The sequence below is a fragment of the Peromyscus maniculatus genome, chromosome 16 (genome assembly GCF_049852395.1).
Source record: "Peromyscus maniculatus bairdii isolate BWxNUB_F1_BW_parent chromosome 16, HU_Pman_BW_mat_3.1, whole genome shotgun sequence".
Lineage (NCBI taxonomy): Eukaryota > Metazoa > Chordata > Mammalia > Rodentia > Cricetidae > Peromyscus > Peromyscus maniculatus.
The window spans coordinates 16236100-16242538 of NC_134867.1; positions in this window are offsets into that span (position 1 = coordinate 16236100).

The window sequence follows — 6439 nt, forward strand, 5'->3', positions numbered from 1 at the left end:
AAGAGAAGGAGAAATCTAGGAGGGAGATATAGGAGCTAGAGAAGGAGGAGGACTCCAGGGGCCAGCCACCTGCTACACAGCCAGCCATGGAGTAAGAAGTAAAGAAAGATACACAGAATAAAGATAAAAGCTCAGAGGCAAAAGGTAGATGGCATCATTTAAGTTAAGAAAAGCTGGCTAGAAATAAGCCAAGCTAAGGCTGGGCATTTATAAGTAAGAATAAGCCTCTGTGTGTATTTATTTGGGTGGTGAACCCCCCCCCAAAAGAGTAAAGAGTAAAAATAACCAACAACACTGTAATTTTTTGAAGTCCAAATCAGTGAATCAGTTTTGTAGAAGGGCTAATGGAAGATGTTGCTCTCTCCCAATGTGTAAAGGGAGTTTCTTTTCTTTTTGTTTTTTCCCCTCTAGATATTTCCCTGAACCCTAAAGCATACCACACACTCATGAGGTTCTCTTGAATGTAGCTCTGAAAAGTGTCCCCTCCCATTGGCCAGACAGTGGCCATCGGAGTTGAAGGCAGTTTGTAAAGCCTGTCCTGAGTCACAGGTAGGATGTAGCAGGTTCGTCACGTGTGCCCCAGGCCGTCCACAGGTGGAAGCAAAGGCAAGGACAGGTGAGTATCCCTAAGTCATTTGCTTGTGTCTGTCTGTGCACCTCCCCTCCCCCACCCACCCATTGTCACATTTATTTATTTATTTTTTCTTGACACCATTTGCGGTGGTTTGGGTAAGAATCGTCCCCATAGGCTCACATATCTGAGGGCTTAGTCATCAAGGAGTGGCACTATTTGAGAAGGATCAGGAGGTGTGGCCTTGTTGGAGGAAGTGTGTCACTGGGGGAGGGCTTTGGGTTTTCAAAAGTCCATGCCAGACCCAGTGCCCTCTCTTCCTGTGGATTGCATATCAGGATGTAGAACTCTCAGCCGCTGCTTCAGCATGTGCCTGCATGCCGCCATGCTCCCGCCATGCTGACAAGGGGCTAAGCCTCTGAAACTATAAGCAAGTCCCAATTAAATGCTTTGTTTCATAAGAGTTGCCTGGGTCATGGTGTCTCTTTAGAGCAATAGGACTATTACTGTAATTAACGAGGCAATTCCACATAATTTATCTGGTAATCAAGAGAGGTTTATTTATGGGATAACTGACAGCCAATAGGGGTTGCTTACAGGATCCAGGAGAGACAGATGAGGTACCATCCAGCGGAGATCTCTGGCTTGGTGTCCCATCCAGCTTCCAGGACCATGAAGTATCCAGAAGGGCCAAATATGTAGGCACTTTGAGCCTTTTGTTTGTTTGTTTGTTTGTTTTTGTTTTTCGAGACAGGGTTTCTCTGTGTAGCATTGCACCTTTCCTGGATCTCACTCTGTAGACCAGACTGGCCTCGAACTCACAAAGATCCACCTGGCTCTGCCTCCCAGTGCTGGGATTAAAGGCGTGTGCCACCACCGCCAGCCGCAGCACCTTGAGTCTTGAGGGGCTCCCTCTCAGCTACGCCCCAGGGGCAGATCACAGGCAGGTGTGGCAGTTACCCGTTGTCACTCTAGGGGCAGTGTTTCAAGGTCAAAGCTGGAACAGCTACACACTACATCTCCCTCCTTTTGTCTAAATAAGAAAATTCTATATTTACTGAATTAAATGTGCTGTCCAAGAAACTTTCTTGGAGTATTTGTGTGGTGAATGTATCTTCCCTCTGACAAAAGGTATGCCTGGGCCCTGGCAAGTGCTCTGTGAGTTGGTTTCTACTAACCATTAAATGCTGATTTCCTATATGTGCTATTCTCAGACCAGCCTCCTCTGACTGACCTAGCCTAAGAGGGTGGGTTCACCACTCTTGCCTACTCTGTTTCTTTTTTTTAATTTTTAAAATCACATTTCTTTACTTAGTCACATGTGATGTGGTGTGTGTGTCTGTGTGTGTGTGTGTGTGTCTGTGTGTGTGTGTGTGTGTATTAGGATTTTCTATTCCTGTAAAAAGACACCATGATCACAGCAATTCTTATATGGAGAACATTTAATTGAGGTGGCTCACTTACAGTTTTAGAGGTTCAGTCATTATCATCATGGGAGTGTGCAGGCAGACATGGTGCTGGAGGAGGAGCTGAGAGTCCTACATCTTGCAGGCAACAGGAAGTCAACTGACACACTGGGCAGTATCCTGAGCATAAGAAACCTCAAAGCCCACCCCCACAGTGACATGCTTCCTCCAACAAAGCCACACCTCCTAATAATGCCACTTCCATGAGATTATGGGGGCTACCGACATTCAAACTACCCCAGTGTGCAAGTGGAGCTAGAAGACGATTTCCAGGAGCCAGTTCTCTCCTCCCACCACCTTAGGTCCAAGGGGTTGAACTCAGTTCATCAGTCTTGGCAGCAAAAACCTTTACCTTTTGAGCCATCCCACTGGCCTATTTTATTTTTCTTAATTTCACTTCTCATTGTATTACATATTTTATTATTATTTGACTCCCCTAGCAGAAGGTACATTCTCTGAGTATCTCTCTTTTTTTGGAGGGGAGGGGGGGTTTCGAGACAGGGTTGCTCTATGTAGTTTTGGTGCCTGTCCTGGATCTCACTCTGTAGATCAGGCTGGCCTTGAACTCACAGAGATCTGCCTGGCTCTGCCTCTGGAGTGCTGGGATTAAAGGCGTGCGCCACCACCGCCCGGTGACTTTGTATCTCTTTTGGTCACCTCTGCATTTCTACTATCTGGTACATGATAGATAATTCAGTAAGGATTGATTGCCTGCAAAACATTCGGAACTTTGTTTTCCAACTTACCAGTGTTGATTCTCAGCACTCTAGTACTGATTAAGAGTCAGCTCAGAAGGCCGGGCGGTGGTGGCGCACACCTTTAATCCCAGCACTCCGGGGAGGCAGAGCCAGGTGGACCTCTGTGAGTTCGAGGCCAGCCTGGTCTCTAAAGAGAGTTCCAGGAAAGGCACAAAGCTATACAGAGAAACCTTGTCTCGAAACAAACAAACAAACAAACAAACAAACAAACAAAGAGTCAGCTCAGTGTGCATGAATCGAGAAAGAGCTATCAATCTGTCAATCCTGTCCGTGTCCGGGCCAGGTGAGGTTTCCCGTGAGCATCTTTACACCATGGAAATTAGCAAGTCCTGAATTGAGCTCCCTGCCCCACATTGTTCCCTTGGTTAATAAGCATTTATCAGCAACCACTGTCACCAAAACCAAATCACTAGGGGCAGACATGATGGCTAAATGCCTTGTCAAAGAGCTAGCTTTAGAACGTTCTTCCCTTTCCCCGTGACTATTAGTCAACAGAAGACAATGGAAGTGACCACCAGCTCGATGCTAGACCTACCGTCGGGGAGGGCTGGCAACTTTGATTTCCTTCTTCGGGGTGACTGGGGAATCCAATAAGAGCTTTGCTCTGTGAGACGTTGAAATCCTAGTGAAAACGAATTAGGGAGAGTGAGAGGTGAGGGAAGGAGGTTCCATGCCTGCGAGCCATGAGACCGAGCGTTGTGGAGTCCTAACCAGAGGACTCGGTCAAAGGAAACAGATTTGGAGAGATGGGAGAGATTGTGAATGAGAAACAGTAGACACTGTTTGGTTACGGAGGGGGATGACTTTGGGGGTCAAGGCTCTAAGCAGATGAGAAGTGATGGAAATGGCAATCAGCTTGCAGGAGAAGGGCTTAGTCTTGGTTAAAGATGTGGGTATTTCAAGCCTGGCGACTTGGCTCAGTCAGTGGAGTGTGTGCTGAGCAAGTGCGAGGATGTGAGTTCAGATCTCCAGCACCCACTTAAGCAAGCCTGAGTGCATCTCTACCTCCAGCCTGGAGCACTGGAGAACGCAGGAGGGTGAGGACACTGGCAGATCCCTGGAGCTTAATGGCCTGACAGTCTAGGTAGGGTTCAGTGAGATGTATCTCAAATAATAAGGTAGCAAGCTAGTGGGGGGGGGGCCCACAGAGGCTCCCTAGTCAGGCCTTATTTGGGGTCAGAAAGTCTGAGCTTGCTTTACCCAGCAAGGCTGCATAATAGGATGATTTGGCCAAAGGCATGGTTACCAGGTGTTTTGAAGGGTCTGCCCTTGTTGGTACTTTATACCTCGACCTTAAAAGGGGGAGGTCTTGCCGGGTGGTGGTGGTGCATGCCTTTAATCCCAGCACTTGGGAGGCAGAGGCAGGCAGATCTCTGTGAGTTCGAGTCCAGCCTGGGCTACAGAGTGAGATCCAGGACAGTCTCCAAAGCTATACAGAGAAACCCTGTCTTGAAAAAACAAAAAAGGGGGGGGAGGTCTTTTGCCCCCCCTTTCTGATGTATAAAAAGCCCATCATGAATAAACTCTGGGTGACTAGGTATTAATCCAGGGCTCTCCTGCAGCTGTCTTGTGTTTCTTTCTCTCCATCTATGTCTCTATTTCTTTATTATTATTTCTCAATTCCTCCCTCCTCCCTCCAAGAACCCTTTGACCCCGACATGCTAGCACATGTGTATGTGAGCATACAGGATCAGCACACACATACATACACCACCCATACACAAGAATATGGACATTTGATCTATTTCACACTGGTAAAACTGTAATGCACAGCTGCTGTTACATGTGGGTTATTAGATTGACTCGTGGAAAGATGGAGTGATTCTTACCAAATTAGGTGTTTTTGTAAATGAAACATAAAGATTTAATCACAAAGACTGGGTGGAAGATGTCAGGAAGGGAGAACATGTAAGAGCCGTTTGTCAGGAAATAATACAATATAAATTTACTATTGTCCGCTCAAAGGAGGAAGAGCTCACCTGAAATGTTTTGGCACAAGTTCCAGATACACTGATTTTCGTGGAGGTGTGTTTTTGCCTCGTTTCTGCTATATGCATTTGGAAGTAGAATGTTTAACTGGGATTCGAGTTTTTCCAGATAATGTAATGGATGAAGCAAGTGACAAAGTGTGTGTCTGCATAACTGTGGGCTAGAGACTCGAAACTAGGTCAGCAGTGAAGGGAAAGATAGACTGGGGCCAGAGCACAGCAGAGGGGACGTGGAGATGCGAGAGCAGTGAGGTGGAAGTCTCTGTGGGCACCAAGAACTGTCGGAGGGAGCGTAGTACTGGAGCACGTGAGAAGAGACAGGAGACAATACTCAAAAGATCGAGGACTAAAATGCACATTATAGAGGGTGGCTCTGGCGTGGATGACTCCACTGGGGTGGAAAAGTGTCTGAAGAAGTTTTTTCTGGGGCTGAGGCTGCATCAGTGGGTGGAGTGTTTGCCCAGCCTGCGTGTAGTCCTGGGTTCTACCCTCAGCACCATTTAAAACAAGCACGGTGGTAATTACCTCGTAATCCCAGCACTCAGGGGGCAGAGGAAGGATGATCAGAAGTTCAAGGTCAGCCTCACCTACATAGTGAGTTCAAGGTCAGCCTGGGATAAATGATACCCTATCTAAAAGAGGATGAAGAAGCAAAAGGAAGAGGAAATGTCATTATCTTTGGAAGTGAGGTGATCAATGAATTGCAAAGCCAACATGATCAATGGTAGCTGGGTTTTTTTTTTGTTGTTGTTTTTTGTTTTGTTTTGTTTTGTTTTTCGAGACAGGGTTTCTCTGTGTAGCTTTGCGCCTTTCCTGGGACTCACTTGGTAGACCAGGCTGGCCTCGAACTCACAGAGATCCGCCTGGCTCTGTCTCCAGAGTGCTGGGATTAAAGGCGTGCGCCGCCGCCGCCGCCGCCGCCGCCGCCGCCGCCGCCGCCGCCGCCGCCGCCGCCGCCGCCGCCGCCGCCACCACCACCACCACCGTTCCAGGACAATGGATAGAGGTACTGATAGCCCGGAGGGTGAAAAGCCAGGTACTAAAAACCAGTGAAGGAGGGGCCCACAGCACATGGAAGGGGTCATTGGCACTTATAGTCTAATGCTATGCTCCTCAAAATGAGCTGAGATTTTTGCTTTTATGGAGGCCACAATAGAGTCACACCAGCTGGAGCTCTGGTATGGCGTGTGAGAAAAACAGCCTCCACTTGAAAGAGCTACATGGGAAGTTTGTGGTCATCTTTGTTAGCCTCTGAATGCCCCCTTTACAACCAAGATTTTGTAACTTCTTAGTCTTAAAAACTTAAAAGAAAAGAAAAGGAAGTTTGTAGAAAGTTGACATAAATTACCTTAACAAGATATTCATCAGGATGTGGGGCCAAGAAGGAGGAGAGCAAGCCTTCAGGTCCTAAGAGGAGTTTAGGTAAGAGATAGCATCACAGCCATAATGATGTTTGGAGGGAGGGGAAGAGAGAAAGGGGGAGGGGAGAAATGGAGAGAGAGAGAGAGAGAGAGAGAGAGAAATGGAGAGGGGGGCGTGCCTTCCCTTCAAGTCTGAAGAGCAAAGATTTCTGGCTCTTACAGGTTTTCAGGACTCTAAGTATCATGTGGTCTATCTGGCCTGGCTTGTGAGCTAGGGGATATGGGGACAGGCATG